Source organism: Schistocerca nitens, chromosome 3 (assembly GCF_023898315.1).
Source record: "Schistocerca nitens isolate TAMUIC-IGC-003100 chromosome 3, iqSchNite1.1, whole genome shotgun sequence".
NCBI classification, from domain to species: domain Eukaryota; kingdom Metazoa; phylum Arthropoda; class Insecta; order Orthoptera; family Acrididae; genus Schistocerca; species Schistocerca nitens.
Window position 1 is genome coordinate 770116331 of NC_064616.1, and position 22883 is coordinate 770139213.

The 22883-nt window shown below is 41.8% G+C and overlaps 1 pseudogene; it reads left to right on the plus strand.

The window, feature by feature from the left end:
• The first annotated feature begins 5129 nt into the window (after positions 1-5129).
• Positions 5130-5247, plus strand: LOC126250204 (5S ribosomal RNA; annotated as a pseudogene).
• The last annotated feature ends 17636 nt before the right edge of the window (positions 5248-22883 follow it).

Below are 22883 nucleotides of genomic sequence, written 5' to 3' on the forward strand. Positions count from 1 at the left end.
TAAAATGCGTCCAATTTTTCCGGATAAGGCCCCACAAAACGGAATAATAGCCAAGGCCGCCTCCTCCTGAGGTTCATCCTCAGTTTCCGCCGGTGCTGCAGGTGTGGGATGTAAAGCCTTCCGAATTTGCCCTTCCTTGTAACCGTTCCTCCGAATCACGGTCTTCAGATGGCCCAATTCTTGTTGGAGGCTGTCCCTGTTGGAGATGGTGTGCGCTCTGTGTACAAGAGTTTTGAACACGCCATTCTTTTGTGCTGGGTGGTGGCAGCTATCCGCATGTAGGTACAAATCGGTGTGCGTCTACTTCCTATATACGCTGTGACCCAAAGTGCCGTCAATTCATCTTCTAATCAAAACATCTAGGAAAGGGAGCATCCCATCCGTTTCGATCTCCATGGTGAACTTAATATTTTCGTGTCTGGAGTTGAGATGTGTGAGGAAGTCTGCCAGTTTCTCTCTTCCATGTGGCCAGATAACGAAGGTATCATCAACATATCTAAAGAAACATGTGGGTTTTAGATGAGCTGATTCAAGAGCTTCCCCCTCGAAATGTTCCATGTACATATTTGCGACAACAGGTGAGAGTGGACTCCTCATGGCTACTCCTGTCTGCTCGCAGTATTCGCCGTCAAATTAAAAGTAAGTTGAGGTCAGAACATGTCTCAAAAGGTTGGTGGTCTCTTCGTCAAATTTCTGTCTGACGAGTACCAAGGATTCTTGTAACGGAACTTTAGGGAATAGAGATACCACGTCGAAGCTCACCAGTATGTCAGATTCCTTAAGCGCAAGGTTGTTGATGCGTCCCAGGAAATCCACAGAGTTACGGCTCACACCATCTCCGACAGGGACATCCTCCAACAAAAATTGGGCCATCTGAAGACCGTGTTTCGGAGGAACGGTTACAAGGAAGGGCAAATTCGGAAGGCTGTATATCCCACACCTGCAGCACCGGCGGAAACTGAGGATGAACATCAGGAGGAGGCGGCCTTGGCTATTATTCCGTTTTGTGGGGCCTTATCCGGAAAAATTGGACGCATTTTACGTAAACACCAAGTGAAAACCATCTTCCGTCCTCCAAGCAAAACCAAGAGCCTTCTTGGTAGTGTCAAGGATAACCTTGGTCTACGTAAATCAGGGGTTTATCAGATACCTTGCCAGTGCGGTAGTGTATACATAGGACAGACCATTCGTACAATTGAGGACCGATGGCGAGAACATCAACGGCACACTAGACTGCAAGAGCCCAGTAAGTCTGCAGTCGCTGAGCAATGCCTGTCGGAACTCCACAGCATGGATTATGACCAAACCAAAGTCCTGACACAGACTTCCAAATACTGGGACTGTGTCATCAAAGAAGCCATAGAGATCAGAGTAAGGGAGCCACAACTAAATCGTGACAGCGGTTACATCCTTAGCAAGACGTGGGAACCCGCAATCATACACTCATACCAGGCTGTTCACCCGAGATTTATTTCGTCATAAAATACGCCCGGAGAAATTGAAGAATCACATAGAATAATATTACATGAAATCCTTACCTAAGACTACACTAATCACTAGAGTATTAAATTTTGTAACAGCTGGGTTGAAATTTCCCCATAATACAATGAAATGGTATGGTAAATTGTTCGCCAACTTCTACAAGTTTTCCCCTAAAGGTGCCGTCACTACGGCTCCTGAGGCAGAGCGTCTATCAAAGCCCCAGTTGTGATGTGTGATACACATTTAAAACTTATCATCACCAAATGATTTCGAATTTGGAATCTGTATTACCTCACTGGATACTATATTGATTTGTGATTATAAATACCCCTCCACCACCGGCGTCCAGTCCATCTTTGTGACATTCACTCTCATCGCAATTTAAAATTTCATTGCTATCAGAATCTGGTTTCAGCCAGCTTTCGGTCCCAAGTAATGTTGTTGTTGTTGTGGTCTTCAGTCCTGAGACTGGTTTGATGCAGCTCTCCATGCTACTCTATCCTGTGCAAGCCTCTTCATCTCCCAAGTACCTACCGCAACCTACATCCTTCTGAACCTGCTTAGTGTATTCATCTCTTGGTCTCCCTCTACGATTTTTACCTTCCACGCTGCCCTCCAATACTAAATTGGTGATCCCTTGATGCCTCAGAACATGTCCTACCAACCGATCCCTTCTTCTAGTCAAGTTGTGCCACAAACTTCTCTTCTCCCCAATCCCAAGTAATATGTGGGCATTATTACCGTTTATAAGAGAGACTGGTTTTGGGATACGTCCACAGATGCTCATGCAGTTACCTAATTTTATATTAATATTTTCTTTATCCGATTTGCAAAACCGACTGCCACACTCTGTAAGTAATAGGGCTGATATTCTTCCCTCTTCCAAATCTGTATCCATCACCAACACCAGTATGAAGTATATATTTTCCCCTCGCATCCTAGACATGCTCTGTGGGTAACAGCCGGCCGTTGTAGCCGAGCGGTTCTAGGCGCCTCATCCCGGAAACGCGCTGCTGCTACGGTCGCAGATCGAATCCTGCCTCGGGCATGGATGTGTGTGATGTCCTTAGGTTACTTAGGTTTAAGTAGTTCTAAGTCTAGGGGACCGATGACCTCATATGTTAAGTCCCATAGTGCTCAGAGCCATTTGAAACATTTTTTGTGGGTAACAAATCAATATACCTAGTAAACCAGACAAGGATTCGTACGTTCCACAAGGCGTTTGTAATGTAAACTATTGTGTGGGGTCTTGCGTTACGCTGCTGAAATATGCCATATGGTACCCTGGTCATGAAGTGCATGACGACAACGTTTACCATTCTTGCTACATAACGGCGAAGATTCAGCATCCCTTCAACAGTTGAATCGCCACATGCTAAAAGGGCCATAGTCACGAAATATCCAAAACGTAGTAAAGCCATTGAAGGGCTGCTGAGGGGTAGCCACAGCTTTTAATGCGAGAAGGCACTCTGTCATGTGCTTGGTTATGGTAGGAAAGATGCTACAGAAATCATGTTATGTGCTATAAGGACTTTAGTCAGTAACTGAAGTCTCCTAGCATATCAAGGGAGCCCTTCCAGGAGAAACAAGTGAAGCTACCCGGTAACACATTGGAAGGTTTCCACTAAAAGAAAGTCATTACGCTAGCAATGGTGTAAATTATTTAGATTCCTGACTTAACATCCTTGTGATGTACAAATTGGTTAAGGAGAAACATATTACATACAAGCTAAATGTGAATATGGGAAGCCTTCACCTTAACGATGTTGCAGAGCTATGTACCACTGCAGTGCTAATGGTTCGCAAGAGAAGGGCGCAAAAATTTTATACTAAGCATACAGAAGTAGCTAAACGTACAGACGAGCACCATGTACTTGCTATGAGTTTTGACTAAATGCGGAATGTCCCAAATCCACGGATTTCTGTCCAGGATGCATAATACCTGCTACAGTTGACAGCTGATATATTTTGTATTCATAAAATTAAATAAAAAGGCTAGGTTCGAGTATGACTCGCGCATTGAGGGTTCCGTACAAACTTAGTTATGTATACAAACAGCTCATCCATTCTGGGAATCGAGAATCTACAACATTTTTGCCTTTTATGAGCAAAAAAAGTCATTCCTTTTCTGATGCCTGAGTTTTAACCATTGCAACCCAGTCAGCCTTAATGCAGAACAACTGACTGTTTTAATTTCAACTTTGACGTGGGATAACAAACGACAAAAGAAATATTTTTTTGGCAACTGCCTGTCGGCTTCTGTCTCGGGTTCTTTGGCCAACGTTTCACTGGTGATTTTTCTGACGTTTCGCCAGCATGAGAGCCTGCAATTGTCAAAGCTTCACTCTTCATTTCTGACAGTGGACTGGAAATGGAGGGTGAAGCTTTGACAATGCCAGACACTAGTGCTGGCGAAACGTCAGAAAAATCGTCAGACAAACGTCGTCTGGAGAACCCGAGACAGAAGCCAACAGGCCGTTTGTCAACAAGTGTCCACGAAAGCCTTAACAATTTTGTATATATTTTTTTCGTGTGATATAGTTATAAATTAACAATTTTCAGTGATTTTCCTTTACTTGTACTCCGAAACCTTACGTCTTATCAAATTTCATCCTTGTAGATCAACGGGAAGTACCCTATAGATTTGATGAGAGAATTTGCGGGCATCAAAATTTGCGAGATAAATGGGCGGACCTTTTGATTGCATTGACTTAAAAGCTAACGTTTATTATAGCGCCAAAGAACCACAGGCCTAGGAATGTGATATAAATTTCAACTTGATCCATCCACCCAGTCCAAAGAAAGATGGATCTTACAGGCAGACAGTCTGATAACAAATGAGAGGAAAATTTTTTTTTTCGTGTGATATGACTATAAAATAACAATTTTCGAATTTTTTCCTTTGGTTGTAGTGTGCGACCTTGCTTCTTGGCGAATTTCAGGATTCTAGGTCAACGGGAAGTAGACTACGGGTTTTGCTGAGTGAGTGTGCGAGTATCAATATATGTGACACAAATGGCAATATCTTTTGGCTGCATTGACTTAGAAGCTTCAGTTATTTTACATCGCCAAGGGACTATAGGCCTCAGCATGTGACATAAATTTCAACTTGAAACGTTTACCCGTTCCCGAGAAAAAGGGGTTTTAACAGTCGGAAAGTCAGACGGACGGATGGACGGATAACAGAGCGATCCTGTACGGGTTCCGTCTTTACCAATTGACGTACGGAACCCTAAAAATAATATACTTATGTATATACATCATGGAGGCATTGGAAAGCAGATCCCTAACAAAGTATGCGCTTTCCTCTGCAGGTATCTGCAGAGCTTTCCTCCATCAGTCACTGAGTTACACTTACATTCCGCGAACTGTGGAGGACAGAACAAAAATCATGTTGTATCAGGAATGTTATTGTTATTGTTATTGATTGACTGCAATTGGTTTGAGAAAAGTCAACATCATTCCCCTGTCACATGACTATTGTTTCTTCCTTGTGACTGGGAGTTCAGCAGAATCAAAAGAGAACTTAGAAACTACGACAGGTTCTATACGATACAGGAACTAGCAATGCTTATCATAAATTCCAGCGAAGTTCAAAAATTTATTTTGGTAGACATTTTTAATTATTGCTTATTATTAAAGCCACTGGCAACGGCCTTACCACAGTGCATACACCGGTTCCCGTCAGATCACCGAAGATAAGCGCTGTCGGGCGTGGACGACACTTTAATGGGTGACCATCCGGGCCGCCATGCGCTGTTGCCAATTTTCGGGGTGCACTCAGCCTCGTAATGCCAATTGAGGAGCTACTCGACCGAATAGCAGCGGCTCCGGTCAAAGAAAACCGTCATAACGACAGGGAGAGCGGTGTGCTGACCACGCACCAAAAATGGCTCTGAGCACTATGGGACTTAACATCTGAGGTCATCAGTCCCCTAGAACTTAGAACTACTTAAACCTAACTAACCTAAGGACATCACACACATCCATGCCCGAGGCAGGATTCGAACCTGCGACCGTAGCGGTCATGCGGTTCCAGACTGCAGCGCCTAGAACCGCACGACCACTTCGGCCGGCTCGACCACGCACCCCTCCTATCCTCATCCTCAGCTGAGGTTGACACGGCGGTCGGATGGTCCCGATGGGCCACTTGTGGCCTGAAGACGGAGTGCTTTTTTTAAAATTAAAACCACTGCTGAATGCGTTTATTAAGAGAAAAACAGTATCTACTATAGGAAATCCTGCTACTTGCTAAAAGGTCCTCAGCTATCGAAGTTTAAACTTTTTTGTGTGCACAATTTATTTTCACAGTGTGAAACGAACGCCGATATTCACGAATATTATGTATTACTGATAATTTTGTTTTTTGGAGAGAAAAGAAAAATGATTTAAGTGTAATTACGTTTTTATTACCTTCCTTGAAACTAGTTCGGAATGACTATGGACCTTTCAGCATGTGGTGATCCATTTCGCAAATCAGTGCTGTTATCATGTCCAGTAGCTTTCCATGCATTGATTCCAGGAGCTGGAGAAGAAAGGGCCTCGAAAATCGCTGCTTCCTCAGACTTTTCACTGCGTCGTTTGCGGGCACATTGACTTCGATCTCACCATCGTAAACATAATCGAGAATCATCGCCGAACACCATACAATGCTACTAAACCTTCAAGTTTACTCTGATTCTGAAGCGTGGAAGTCTCTTTCATCTGTGGTGTGGGGTCAATGGTAAGCGACACAGGGTAAATCGAGATCTCAACCCAGCAGCTTCTAGTAATCTGCTGCCGTCGGTTCGTTATAACACTGCGCCTGTTTTCCAGCTGTTGTCATCCGTCTGTTCGTCAGAGCAAGTCGAACAATCCTACGATTTTCTAGCGCTGTAGCCCTTCTGGCAGGATCTCTGTCTACTCTTCTTGACATGCCGTTGTCCTGAGACCATCTTATCACTAATCGTCCTGCAGCAATTGCACTACAGCATGATACTACCATGCTTTTGATGCTAATGGTTTAACCTTTCACAGAGTCTGATAGATGGCGATTAGCTTCACGTGCACGTTCTGTGGTCATGCTGTGTTACGATCCCCACCTGAAAAGTTCCAGCAACATTAGACACACTTATGCACTCACTCCATTCTTCATTTGTAGGACTGATTTTTTCTGTAAAATAAGCTCGCATGGGGATGAAATTTCCATCAATGTCTCCCAGAGGCATGAAGTACTGGTGTATCAGTTTGGTAGCGTCCAGTCAAGGTGTTTGTGGTGTAACACTTTCCAGTTCCGTAACGGTAATTTTTTATCGAGAATCTGGAGGGGATTCTCTGTGGACAGAATCACATTTTCACGTCAGAAGATTCCAGGTTGGAATCCTGGTATGGTCGCCACATGAGTGGTAGCAATATTATGTTGGTACGGGGTCTTCACATGAACGGTTGCTGCGCCTGCCCTGAGATTAAACTGCACCCTCAAATCTGTGATATTTACTATATTTGTTGCTAGAACCACCTGAGATCGCTCAGTTTGGATCTACACATGCCAAATACACTTTCCAGACATACCTTGTAGATATTTTAGCCCAGAAACGAAAGGCTTGCCCCAGTAAAAAATGTGTAATGATCATTAATAATTTTTTTAATTATGCAACAGATTATATGAATGTTAATCTGCATATATAGTTACGTGTATATAGAACAATCAGAGAACCTTGCATGTTTATGACGCCACTTTCAAATGGTTCAAATGGCTCTGAGCACTATGGGACTTAACATCTATGGTCATCAGTCCCCTAGAACTTAGAACTACTTAAACTTAACTAACCTAAGGACGTCACACAACACCTAGTCATCACGAGGCAGAGAAAATCCCTGACCCCGCCAGACGCCACTTTCACCAGTCCTTACATACTTGTAACTATTCGCGCAGATTAACATCCGCATTATCAGTTGCGTATTTAAATAATTTATTAATGACCATTTCATATTTTCCATCGGGGCAAGCCTCTAGTTTCTGGGCTAAAATCTCTGCAGGGAATGTGTGAAAAGTGATTTTGGCATGTGTATATCGAAAGTGAGCGATCTAAGGCGGTCCTGGCAACAAATATAGTAAATATCACAGATTTAAGTGTGCAGTTTAATCTCAGGGCAGGTACAGTAACCTTTCATGTGGCGATCCCGTACCAGGATAATATTGCCAACTTGCGCAAGCTACACATACTCTGCTACGCTAGCAAACAGTTCCTGCGTTTAGTGCATGTCTGAGTAATTAAGGGGCATCCCACAGTTCTCCACCCAACAGCAGTCTTCGAAAAACCCACATCAATAAATCTGCCTTCATTCGGCTCTAAAGCAGAGGACCGCGATCGGTTTTGGGACTGCTGCAAAATGCTAGTTCAGTGTCTACCTTGCTTGTGATACTATCTGTCTTCAACAATTCATCCATCCGCCTGTAGGAACCGAGGATAGACTCTGAACTCATGTGATAGGCATTATTCGTGCTGTCATGAGACTCGCTAAGCAGCCGGCTGCACCCAATGTGCTCATTGTAGACACCGGCATAGTCTCCACATTTCGGGCGAGTAGACATTGACCTTCCTTCCCGACATGCATATCGGCTGTTTTCATGAGGGGCCTCCATTACCAACCTAATGCAGGTACTACAAACGGCCAGCAAGCCCACCCTCTGTCCACCTTTCGAGGAGATCGACCAATTTCCCAACAAGTGAGGCGTCCATTGTTGGTAGTGATGGGACTAACGACTGTTTTTAACAATCGATTGGCCAGCCGACGGTTTTTTCGTTCAGCCGGTTTTCTCAGTCGAATGAAACAACCAAACGAAACTATTCTCAGCGACCATGTCAGCTATACGAATGTTTTCACTCACCGTGTTTGAGTGGTATAATTCAGTGTGAGATAACTGACGAAACAAGTCTCCGTCGGTTGCGGCCGTTATATGAATGTTTTCACTCACTCACAGGGTTTGAGTGATTTCATTTACATACTTTTTCAGGCTTTTCAGTTCAAAAAAAAAAAGTTCAAATGGCTCTGAGCACTGTGGGACTTAACATCTGTGGCCATCAGTCCCCTAGAACTTAGAACTACCTAAACCTAACTAACCTAAGGACATCACACACATCCATGCCCGAGGCAGGATTCGAACCTGCGACCGCAGCGATCACGCGGTTCCAAACTGAAGCGCCTAGAATCGCATGGCCACACCGGCCGGCTCAGGCTTTTCAGTTATACATGAAAAATGACTAGGGGTGACAACTTCTTTGAGATTAAATAGTGTCTTTTTTCAAGGAGTTGTGAATAAAAAGTATATTTCTAAAAATACAGTACATTCAAAATGTATGGATTTACTTACTGAAATGCGAATTTTCGTACTTGTGACATTAAATATCAATTTTTGGTTGGTTTTAATAGTTTAATATCTGGTGCTGCACTGTAAATTTGTGTATATATATATAAATGAACAATCACTTTTTAAGACGTTTTTATCAGGTCGGTTTTGCCGGCCCCGGTGGCCGAGCGGTCCCAGGCGCTTCCGTCCGGAACCGCGCGACTGCTACGGTCGCAGGTTCGAATCCTGCCTCGGGCATGGATGTGTGTGATGTCCTCAGGTTAGTTAGGTTTAAGTAGTTTCAAGTTCTAGGGGACTGATGACCTCAGGTGTTAAGTCCCAAAAATTTTGCAATTCGTTTTAAACTAGTTTCCCGATAAGCTAGAGACTTGTAATTTTCAACATAGCTCAGAACTGGATAATATTAACTCGCTTTCGAGTCTGGTTTGTGGCGGGGGGGTACTTTGTTTTTCGGTCTGTCTGTCTGTCTGTTCGGTGCAAATTTTGTAATTGATTTTAAACCAACTTCCTAATAAGCTTAAGACTTGAAACTTTCAGTTTAACTCAGAGCTGGATAGCAATGCAGTGTTAAACCGCTTTCTTTTCTGGTGTGTGGCGAAGAGTAGATACTTGGTTTAAGAACTGGATGACACTGCAATATCAGTTCGCTTTCGGGTCTGCTCTGTAGCGGAGGGCGCTTTGTTTTTCGGTCGGTCTGTCTGTTCGGTACAAATTTTACAGCTGATTTTAAACTAATTTCCCGATAAGCTATAGACCTGAAACTTTCCTCTTAGCTCATAACTGGATGACAATGCAATATTAACCCGCTTTCTTTCCTGTTTTATTGTTCCAGTCGCGTTACTCACTTAAGAATGATTGCTGCTAAGCTTCCCTGTCTGCTCACTTCTCTCTAGTTTCTACATTCACGCGAGATATGCCTATGACGAACCAACATATTTGGTTGACTCATTTGAGAAGAAACTGAAATAAACCTGTAGCTTACCACATGCCCTGTTGTAACCGCATCAGAATGCTCGAATTCAGCTGAAAAATTGCACAAACATAATACTAAAAAACAGAAAATAACTATTTAAATAAAAACATTTTAATATCAGACGGTTTTAAAACAGACTGATGAATATTAAATCTCTCCTAGCCCCATACAGATTCCGAACGTCATAGAGATCGTCCTGAAAATCTGTGCTTGTGAATTTTTAATTGCTATTACACTACCTGTAAAACTTAAAACTGGGGGCGTACGTATATAGCTGATGACGCAGTTTTCTGTACAAAATATTTAGCCTCCACACAAATAAATGGCTGATTACTCAAATGATTTTGTATTTGTGGACATCATCACACATTGCCTATAAAACGGAATGCAAACTGTCGCTAAAACGAGGTAAAGTTCCTTTCTTCTTCGTTTATCCTTAAGGGAACCATTGCACTCACCTTGGACTCCCAAATAGGGCTACCCTACGTACGGATATCCACGGATTGGTTCTAGGTTTGAAGGCGTACAGAGACGTTCTGCAGGGATTTTTGTACAACTCTCCGGGGTAGACCTGGACCTTTTTTCGTGCCTGTGGAAATACGTTAGATTGAAAATAAATTGCAATAAACATTAGTTAAAGTTCATTAACGGAGGACCTAACTATGTATAAGTTCCTCGTCTTGGTCTATTAAAAACGTAGCTGTCCTATGCGCACTCGGTATGTTCCAAAATTGTATTTACAACTTTGATCAATTATATTTTTGAAATGGGAATGAGTAGAAAGGTCCAGTTTTCGGCATAATGTTCAAACTCACCTAAATCAGTTTTTCCTTAGTGCCCATGTTAATTATTGCCTGACCACCCTCCAGCAGTTGGCAACGTGCGTGGAATGGTTTGTACAGACCAGATCTGATACCCGGATACTGCGGAACCCCATTATATTTTTTTCTTCTGGCGGGACTTGCACGACCTGTGAGTTCGCATCAGAGCAGAAATAGCACACTTTAATGACGACATCTTAGGCCGGATAGGGAACTGGAAAATCACTTACAGACGGCGGACGCATTTAAGGGGGCCATCCGTTCCCTCGTCCACCATTTTTTCATGACAGTTTTTCAAGGGGAAATTCTGGACACCTATTTGTCTCCGTTTTAAAAATTATGAAACGATTTATCCCGAACTGTATGTTCATTTCACCCGTATCGGTAAGGTGTTACTGAAACGGTGTTTTCCCAGATAAGTAATGTATGGAGCAATGACCAAACAAAGTTTGTTGTAGAAACTACGAAAGCAATGTTAGTGACTAGAGTGAATTATTATGAAACTTGAGTTAAATATTTTCATAAGACTGTTGAAGAATACAGGCATACTGAAGAAAATTTACAGTACTGATAAGCACTGTACGCCTTCTCACAATACTTCATCTCACAAAATATAATAATATATAAATTAATATAGTTTCTGTAACGAATTAAAGTTATAGTTTGAATTTATTACGTTCTATTCAGACTTCTTTTGTAATATTAAAATTTTTTAATGTGTCCCGAATATGGCTCTAGAAAAATGTCAGCTTAACACACTGAACTCTGTTAATCGACTACTAGAACCTTAGGTGCATGTAAACATTATGCCGCAAACAGCGCTTTTCTACGTATCCCCATTTCTGAAATATAAATGATCAAAGTTGTAAAGACAAATTTGGAACACCCTGCATTTTCCATACTTGTTTATTGAGACAATGAGAAGCCACCGACAATGGGCGGTCGCATACACAGCTACGACGCCCCACCCGCCAGACAACTGAAGGTCTTAAATGTCATTTGCCTTCTGCTCATTGATCTGTATAAAACTGATTTCATTTACGTTCATTTTCCTTACTGCATATTAGTACTATCTCTGAATATGGACGTCTCTACAATGCTCTTTCCAAACTCCTTGTTACTCTCACGTATAATTTGTATCTGCTGATCGGTAGGAACCGCGCGCCCGCTGGCATTGTAAGCGGTGAAACGCAAACGAGGAAACTCTACCCCTGTCATGTCCCCGCTTCCTGCCGAACATCGTGGCCATTGACCAGCTTATCGTCTACAGTCTCTTTGTGTCCGGGAAAATAATCCGATTTGACCCACATGTTAGGGGTTTTTGAAGTTTTTGTCTGGGGTCGGCAATATAAGTGATGACAGGCCTACCCCAGAGATACGTCAGGTTAATTATTTAACAGTTTTATCCACAACAGCACATGAATCAGTTTTAAATTATGAAAAGAGAAGTTACTCCACTCAGTTCATAATTTAATGGACATGTATACTGCGTATCGTAACTTCGGCATACCACTGGTATTGTCTTCACTTAGGACCACCCTCTGTCAGTATAATGTAGCACTGCTTCAATTCAGCTAATTAAAGTATTGCAGGCTGGTTTCACTCATAAGAATGAGTGGGTAGCTCAATCAGCTAAAACACTAAAGAGCGGTTTCAGTTAAAAGGATGTGTACATGGTTCGACCGAAAGAAAAACTACCGATTGTTTTCACTTGAAAAGAAAGAATGAATAAATCAGTCAATATGCAAATCTACAACGGTGTCCAATCTTTTCATTCGACTGCTCCCATTGACTGCTTTCACTAGAAAAAAAAAAAATAAATGGATAATAATCCAACCGAAAGGTAAAACTGCAACCGACTAACGCAACTGTTTTTATTCAGTTGCTCCCACATACTAATTTCGTTCAAAAGAATGGATGAGTATTCCAGCCAGCTAAACGACTATAATCATTCGGTTGCTCCCCCAGACTGATTGCACTCGAAACGATGAATGAGTAGTCCAAGCGACTGAACATTCGGTTTCTCCCACAGACAAATTTCACTCTAAAGAATGAATGTATCATTCAACCGATATGTATAACTACAACCGAATGAGTCGATTGTTTTCCAATCCATTTTCAAGCCATAAGAGGACAGCTGTGTGCCGAGCATGAACTTTTGTTGAGTTTTATGCAACAATTGTAGATATTTTAAGTTCTACACAATTAAGTGTTGTATAATATATTAAAGCTATTTGGAAGATATTGTTTATTTTTCAGTTACTGAATTTTATGGCATGTAATTTTCAACGTATTTTAAAAACTAGTTACATAACGTATGGAAGACTAATCCATAATTCGAAAGGAAGTAAGGAAGATTGGGTTTAACGTCCCATCGACATCGAGGTCATTAGAGATAGAGCACAAGCTCGGATGGTGTCAAGGATGGGTAAGGAAATCGGCCGTGGCCTTTCGAAGGAACAATCCCGGCATTTGCCTGGAGTGATTTAGGCAAATCACGGAAAAGCTAAATTGGGATGACCGGATGCGGGTCTAACCGTCATCCTCCCGATTGCGAGTCCAGTGTGCTTAACACTGCGTCACCTCGTTCGGTTCCATACTTCGTCGGTCTATGCCAACTTGTACCTTGGAAAAGAAGGTCGTTTATCATGGACTATGTGATACTTGCAAATTATCTGAGTTTCTTTAATGTCTTAATAGTTTTAACTGTCTAGAAAATGGAAATCTGTGTTACTGTCCGAAAGGTTATACACTCTAAGACAAAGCAGCGACGTACCACGAAGGAATTGTCCGTATGGGAAAATCGGTGGATGTGAAGTACATGTACAGGACAAACAAATGATGACAGTTTCAGAAAAACTGGATGATTTATTCAAGAGAAAGAGATTCACAAAATAAGCAAGACAATAATGCATTGGTCCACCTATGGCCCTTGTATAAGCAGTTATTCGGTTTGGCATTGACAGAAAGAGTTGTTGGATGTCCTCTTGCGGGATATTGTGCCAAATTCTGTCCGACTGACGCGTTAGATCATCAAAATCCCCAGCTGGTTGGTGGGCTCTGCCCATATGGCTCTAAACGTTCTCAGTTGCGGAGAGTTGCGGTAACCTTGCTGGCTCAGGTAGGATTTGGCAAACACTAAGACAAGCAATTTAAACTCTCGCCGTGCGCGGACGGGCATTATCTTGCTGAAATGTGCGGGCTTTCATAAAAGGAAAAGGCGTGAGTGGTGGCCCTCAACAACGTACCCTCCGACTCAGTGTTGTAATATTAAAATTTTTGGCTGGTTTCGTTGTCTAGGGACTGGGATACGAAGTTGCCGCATTACAGGCCAAATACTGTTGAGTCTACAGTATACGATAAGAATACACACATGAATCGAATGGTCGAGGGCTTCTATCACTCGGCAACTGCGAATTATGAATGTAACATATACATTTATAAATGAAAGATTGCAATTAAATAAAATCTACAGGTACTATCTTAACGACTTTAAATGATGAGTACGATAGCAGAAGTACTTCTGAGAATGCAGTATATTTCTGCAAAACACTTATTGGTGTCGGTGGTCCAGCAAGTAAATAAATTATAAGTTGAATAACAGGGAAACAATAGATTCCTACTTCACGTAATTAGTTGGGAACAACAACATAGCTCGTTAGATATTCACTTCCAAACGCGTACTACATCTTCACTGTAGAAACCACGGAAATCTCACAAGTTCACAAGTCGGCACTCCGATGTATTTCTATCTTTCGCGACCATGTGCGCAAACCGCTCCACTCTCCAAGTCCTTCCGCCGACTCCGCGTCCGTCGCGCTGTCGCGCGCAGCGCTTCCCGTGTCGTATCCTCAGCTACACTCCCAGAACTCTCCAGCCGAACTTGCTTCCATCCAGTCTCCCCATTCACGAGCGCTGTGACTGACTAGAGCGCTCGCGCCATGTATTCATGCCAACGCACCCCCGCAAACATAATGTAACACATTCGAAGTACTTGAAATTATGTAAATGTTCCTACGGCTGGACCATAAACACGCTATAACACACATTATTAGATACATAAACAAATTAAATAAACATATATCAAAGAAACAGAACAAAAGGTAGGCCAGTAGCCTAATGTCTCGGTGCTTCCTATAACACAGTAAATATTTGACCAATTTCTTCGTGAATAGTATATATCGGATATAAACAAAGACTTAGACGAAGAAATATATTTATAAGCATGCTGCTGCCGTTTTTTCGTGTCACTGTGGAGTACTTATGGACTGACGTGATCGATAGTAATCGGCCACTTTGACCTCCAATAACTCATGTACTATTCAAGTTACATGTCTGTAATTTATACCAATTTAGGTGTACACTAATAGCTTTCTAAAGACACGTAGATCGACAAAATCGGATGAAGCGTTTATATTTTGCAGATTCGTTGCTGAGTGTTACTTGTATAATTCACCTTCAGATACTAAACTTTAAACTAATAAAGATATGGAAAATCTGATTACATCATCAGAACCGTCTTGCAAATAATAGTAACGTACATGTTTCTTTTTTAGTTATCATGATTCTTCTGGCTACTATCAATTTCTATACGAACTGTGAAATGTCTGTCATTAATGTTTCACAAAGTCCGCCATCTTTGACACTCCTGGCGTGTCTCCCAACTCCGAACATACAGTATTTCCAGGGTGCCACAACTCGTCCGTTACCTCACAAATGTAAGCCCAGGATGGCTTACCATGAAGGGCAACTAAACGGGGCGTACAGTACCGTCGACTTACTGCCGTGCTATAATGGTGCCGCGGATGGCAACCAAACGTATCCTACTATGAAAAGAAGTGGCACCCCAGACCAGCACTCCTGGCTATCGGGCCGTGTGGCGGGGAACCGTCAGGTTGGTATCTCACCACTCTCTGGTGCATCTTCAGACACGTTTTCGCTGAAGACAATTCTACTCCAGTCAATGTCTCCTAGAGCGAAGACTTGTCTCGAGAAGTCCTGGCCGGCGGTGAGATACTAACTTGAGGGGAGTACGTACGTCCTATAACCACAGTGTTAAATCTGCAATATTGATGACCCATTATCTCAGAACCTGTGACAGATAGAGATCTGAAATTTTTGGGATGTATAGTATCATTCCTTTTCTGATTACTGAACCAGAATCAAAATGTAAAGAAAAATAATTAGCTAGTTATGATTTTTAAAAGATGTTGTTCAATATTTTCTCTTAAAAGTCCACTTTTTCTTCCGTAAGTAAAAAACCGTTAGAGGTAGAGATATTTTGGGAGGGTCAGTAGCTGCAGTATACTAAGTGGTAACATAGTGTAAAATTAGAGATATGTATCTGTAATAGTTCCTGAGATAATGGGTCAAATAATTTTAAAAAATGTAATTTCCGGCAAATCAAGTTCAAACATTTTATTTGATATTAACTTACACATGGAGGCATGCCAGCTTCTAGAAATAGCCAGGCCCATAATCAGCATTATTTGGATCCTGTTCTTGACTATCCTGCAAACCTAGAAGCTTCCTGCCTCTTGCTTCTTTAGTCATTTCCTCTGCTGCACACTGGGCTTTCATGATCCTAAGTCGATCCATTCGCTGAAAGGCTTGCAGTGTGTTGGCACCTGGAGTGATACCAAGTTCCTCTAGTACCCCAATTCTTCCCTTTATACCATCATTAAACGTTATCACAGCATCACAAACACCCAACCATAGAGTTTTCCTTCCTACAAAGACATTTTTTGGTATGCGGGTCCAAATTACATTATTGAAAGACTCATTCGGGTTTTGTGTTCGACCATGGAGACATTTGGAAAGAAGGTCAGAATGAGATAATTCTCTATATATTGGTTTAATAGCTTCCATCACTGCAGATGGTATGCTATTTTTGTGCCTAAATTGTTCCTCGCTACCCGCTGCCTGAGCTTTGCGGTACTTGCATCATGAATCAGCACCAGGTGGACAAAGAGCATGTATAGGTGTATCATCAGTGGAAGATTTGTGGAAGAATGTAGCCCACACTTCTCGTTTCATCCCTTGTAGGTCATGTGTATTGTTTCTTATTGCCATTCCATAATAATGCTGGAGTTCATCAATGTTTTTGTCTGTAAGTCTTCCTTTACCATTTAGAGTCCTTCCATCTGATAACTTCTCTTTCCTTTTTGTCTGCTTCAATTTTCGGAGACAAGTTCCCATCCGTTTTTGAACGTGGCCCACACATTCAATCTTAAGAATCACCATCCCCCAAGTACTCAGTGTAACACACACCTCTCTCCTGTTGTGAACGTCTGAACATAGAAACAACTGCAGTAGCCTCCATATCCCCACTAGTTCCCTCATAATTCTTAGCACAATTTGTTTTATGGCTTTCACTTGTTTCATCAACTGATTTACACTGATGACAGTATTTAGTTAGCACTTCAATGTCTAAAACTTTACCTGTGTCAACACTAGTGACAGTTGCAAATGCATTTTTTTATGTGTGACCTCTCTTCTGCCATGTGCCATCATCTGCCACAGATAAGTCTGTTGCGTTATTTAATTCTACTGCTTCTTTAGCAGCAGCTTTCATAGAAGCAACAGCAACAGATTTGACACATTCACCAATTACTTCTGTGTACTTACTTGATCTGGTTGGTGGGTTTGGCAAGTTCAGCGTTGCACATAATACTTCAGCTGCAGTCAATCCTTTCCCAATGCACCTCATTCCATACAGGAATCTAACATTGCTCTCAAACAAGTCATTCTTGCACTTTTCATAAGTCCAAAATGATGTCGAGAGCCTGCAAACTTCGCACTGAATATCAAGTTTGTTAGCCAGTCCAGTCCTTGCAGATGAATCCTTAGAGATGCTAATTTGCCCACCACAAACATTACATGACACAGCATCTTGCAAAACTTGTCATAACACGCTCAAATCTAAAAGAACATAACCTAAACTGTTTTGATCTTTTCCAATAAATAAATCCTCATGGTCTCCAAGTTTCCTCTTCGAAGCACTAGTAGGCGTGTCCTTATCACGGGTCTGTGAAAAATCTATTTCAGGATCAACACTGGATTCAGATTTTGTGATATGCTGATTTCCATGGAAACGTCGCTTCTTAAAACAACTCTTTCTTTTCGTCATGTTGAAAAGACGTATAAGAGCGTATAATAACACACCAAACCACTATGTTTTCAGTTCAAAACTTATGAAACACGACAACCACAAAGTAAATAAACAAAATGCATTTGCTATACCGCCATTTCTGTTTACACAGTGCATCCAACCTCTTAACACGGACATTAACATGATTTCAAGGAATAAATAGCTGAAACCACAGCCTCTAGATTGAATAGTTCAAGAGATAGAGATACTTAGGCAAATCAGTGCAGAACGACCGGATAATTTTACACACGCACTATTAACTTTGAAATGATAAAAGCTACACTTCCAATTGGAATTTTTCGACAAATAATGCATCAAATTATTCAGGAGAGATCAAATATTAATAAGAGATAATAATCCGAAAATGTCACTTTTTGACCAATTCCGCCATACGTACTCCCCTTGAGTGTCTACTGCAATACGGCCCGAAAACCCGGAGTGATGGTCTGGAGTGCCATTTCATTTCATAGAATCTTTGGTCGGCATCCGCGGCACCCTTACAGCACAGCGGTAAGTCGATGCTATTCTACGCTCCGTTTTGTTGCCCTTCGTGATAAGCCATACTGGGCCTACATTTCAAAACGATAATGCCCGCCTGCACACAACGAGAGTTTCTACTACTTGTCTTCGTGATTTCCAAACCCTTCCTTGGCGAGAAAGGTCGCCGGATTTCTCCGCAACTGAGAATGTTTGGAGTGTTATGGACAGGTCTCTCCAACCACCTCCGGATTTTGACGATCTAACGCGCCAGTCGGACAGAATTTGGTATGATATCCCTCAGGAGTATATCCAACAACTCTGTCAGTCAGTGCCAGGCCGAATAACTGCTTGTATAAGGGCCACAGGTGAACCCAAGCGTTACTGACCAGCTCATTTTCTGAAACTATTTCTCTTGGATAAATCATCTAATTTTTCTGAAACTGTAATATTTTGTTTTTCTGTATATATACATCAGACCTACCGATTTCCGTCCCATTCGGATGATTCCATCATGGTGTGTCTTTTCCTTTTCTCTTTTTCTTGGAATGTATTTTGAAATGTTTAGGTAGTAATCGACGAAAAATCGTTGAGTAAAACAGAAGTGATATCTGGCGTTCCCCAAAGAAGTGTTATAGGCTCTCTACTGTTCCTAATACATAAACGACTTAAGAGACAATCTGAGCAGCCCTCTTAGATTGTTTGCAGATGACGCTCTCATTTACCATCTTGTAAAGTCATCAGATAATCAAAACAATCGCAAAATGTTTTAGACAAAATAGCTGTATGGAGTGAAAAGTGGCAATCGGCACTAAATCATGAAAAGTGTTAAGTCATCCACGTGAGTACTAAATTTCAGTTACACGAAAAATGAAGCAAATCTAAAGGCTGTGAATTCAACTAAATACTTAAGAGATTACAGTTGCGAATAACTTAAATTGGAACGAGCACATTGATAACGTTTTAGGGAAAGCGAACCAAAGACTGCGATTTATTTGTAGAACACTTAAAAGATGTAACATATCTACTAAAAGAGACTGCCTACACTACGCTTGGCCATCCTCTTCTGGAGTACTGCTACGTGATGTGGGATCCGCATCAGATAGGACTGACAGCGAACATCGAAAAAGTTCCAAGAAGGGCAACTAGTTTTGTATTATCACAGGGGAGATAGTGTCATAAATATGATAAGCGAGTTGGAGTGACAATCATTAAAACAAAGGCGTTTTTCGTTGCGGCGCTATCTTTCCACGAATTTTCAATCACCATCTTTCTCCTCCGAATACGAAAGCATTCTGTTAGCGACCAGCTACATAGACAGAAATGATCATTGTAACAAAATAAATCAGAGCTCGCACGGAAATATTTAAGTGTCTGTTTTTCTTGCTCACTCTTTGAGAGTGGAACGGTACAGAAATAGCTTGAAGGTGGTTCGATGAACAATCTGCCAGGTACTTAATTGTGAATTGCAGGGCAGTCATGTAGATAGAGCCCGCCCAGCTATCCGCGCGGTCTAACGCGCTTCTTCCCGAGCAGGAAGACATGCCGGTCCCCAGCACGAATCCGCCCGACGGATTATTGTCGATGTCCGTTGTGCCGGCCAGCCTGTGGATGATTTTTAAGGCGGTTTTCCTTCTACCTTGGCGAATGCGATCTGGTTCCCCTTATTCCGCCTCAGTTACACTATGACGGCGATTGCTGCGCAAACACCGTTTCCATGTACTCGTACACCATAACTGTTCTACCACGCAAACATTTGGGGTTACACTCGTCTGGTATGAGACGTTCCTGGCCACTGAGGGCTGAACCGCACAATAACCCTGGGTTCTGTATGGGGCGGCGGTGGGATGGGTGGACTGCTGTGGCATGTTGTGGCGTTGTGAACCACTGAGTGCTATGGCGGGACGAAGCCTCTCTGTCGCTTCTAGGTCGCCTATTTAAATACACAATACACAATACATACATACATGTAGATATAGACGTAGATGTATGGTTAATTGGTTTTCGATAGTATTATACTTAATTTGATGTCATTTATTGATTACACAGGCCAACGATGACAAAACGTTTTTGCTAAAAATACCTTATTCTTATGCTTCTTAGGGTGGGAAATCCAAATATGATACTTAAAAAACTGTGGCGCCCACCGCCGTGCGGTCTAGGGCGTCTAGTCACGGTTCGCGCGGCTACCCCCGTCGGAGATTCGAGTCCTCCCTTGGGCATGGGTGTGTGTGTTGTCCCTAGCGTAAGTTAGTTTAAGGTAGATCAAGTAGTGTGTAAGCTTAGGGACCGATGACCTCAACAGTTTGGTACTCGTACACCAGCGAACATGAAAACCTAGAAAGAGTGCTAAATAAAATAGGCTATTGTGCTCATGGTTGGATGATATGTGGCGATCTAAAAGTAACATGCATGCTTCTTGATCAGCAAGGTGATTTTACCAAATTTCCATGTTTCTTGTGGGCTAGGGATCAACACTGGTGCAGAAAGAACTGGCCTGTGAGGGAGTCTTTAAAACCTGATGAGAAGGACATTCTACACAAAAACATTATAGATCCTAAAAGCGTACTACTACCATCTCTACATATAAAGTTAGGCCTAATGAAACAGTTTGTAAAGGCTTTGCCTAAAGATGGACCATGTTTTAAGTATCTCTGCCAAAAGTTTCCACTCCTTTCAGAAGCTAAACTAAAGGAAGGCATCTTTGTCGGACCTGACATTAGAAAATTGACGTTTGATGTTAACTTTCAATCCACAATGACCTTAAATGAGAAAGAAGTATGGGTATCATTCAAGCAAGTCGTTACAAAGTTCTTAGAACATGAAAAAGACCCAAAATATGTTTCTATTATAGCTACAATGTAAAAGAAGTTTAAAACTTTAAGATGTTTAATGAGCCTGAAAGTTCACTTTTTGAACAGTCACTTTGATTACTTCGCGGACAGTATGGAAGATGTTAGTGAGGAGCAAGGAGAGCGTTTTCACTAGGACATTAAAGTGATGGAAACACGCTACCAAGGCCGCTGGAACACCAACATGATGGGGGACTACTGTTGGTCACTTCACCGAGAAATTCAGCAAGCGACCCATCGTAGAAAAAGTTGCACAAGAAGCTTCAAAGAAAAAAGAGAAAGAAAATACAAACCAATTCCAGCTGACAAGTGAAACCTCCATTAACACATATCATTGTTTTAAGTAGTTTGCTGTAAATACAGGCCATGCTTACGTTGTAACAAAGCGCTTCATTAATTTCCCCATTTACCGTACAGCATAGGATTCTTATATTATATAGTAAAAAGCATATTGCTCTAAAACTATGGATGATACAAGAAAACTAAGGCTAGATTTGTATTCAGCTCATAAAAATCTATAAAGATCAGCTATCAAAGAAAAAAAATTTTTCAAAAATATTGTTTCGTTGGCCTATGTTATTGTTGTGTAGCAGAGTAATAATCACCCCTTCTGAGGCAAACTGAGGAGCTACTTCATTGAAAAGAAGCGGCTCCGGTCTTGTAAACTGACATACGGCTGTGAGAGCGTTGTGCTGACCACATGAACCTCAATATTCGCATCCAGAAACGCCTGTGGGCTGAAGATCACACGAGGCCGGTCGGTACTGTTGGGCCTTCATGGCCAGTTTGGGTGGAGTTTAGATTTAATTTTAGCCGAATAATAATGTAACACACTGCTAAATACATATTTAAATTTCAATAGAATATTTGTTCCAAGGTACGTGACCCTGCTGTACCTGGGAACAGTATTTCACATTTGGAATAACCTTAATTTTCCAGAGTAATTTTTGTAATTTCAGAATTAGTCTTCAGCACACAAAACGTTAGAGCAATCATTCCATAATGGAAAAAGTAAATATATTTTATTTTTACTTCAGGACTAGCTAGACGTGAAAGTCTGAAAAGTGTTCCAAGGTACAACACTCTCACCTGTACGTTAAGAACACAAGTTATATAAAATGTGGATTTGAGGGATTAAAAAACCCTGGGCATTTATGTTCAACTGTTGTTGTGGTCTTAAGCCCAAAGACTGGTTTGATGTAGCTCTTCACGCTACTCGATCCCGTGCATGCCTTTTCGTCTCCAAATAACAACTGCAATTTACATACTTAATTTCCTTACTGTATCCATGTCTTGGTCTCCCTCTACAATTTTTACCTCCAACACTTCCCTCCATTACTAAATTGGTGATCCCTTGATGTCTCAGAATGTGTCCTATCAACCGATCCCTTTTCTGGTCAGGTTAAGCCACAAATTTCTTTTCTCCCCAATCACTGAAGGAGGTGGCGCAATGGTAGCACACTGTATTGGCATTCGGCAGGACGAAGGTTCAAACCCGTGTCCAGCCATCCTGATTTAGGTTTTCCGTAATTTTCCTAAATCACTTCAGGCAAATGCCGGGATGGTTCCTTTGGAAAGGGCACAGCCGATTTCCTTCCCCATCATTCCCTAATCCGAGCCGGTGCTCCGTCTCTTATGGCCTCGTTGTCGACGGGACGTTAAACACTAATTTACTCCACCTCCCCTCACCTCCATTTCAGTTAAGTAGCTCCTCATTATTTATGGAATCTACCCATCTAATCTTCAGCATACTTCTGCAGCAACGCGTTTCCAAAGC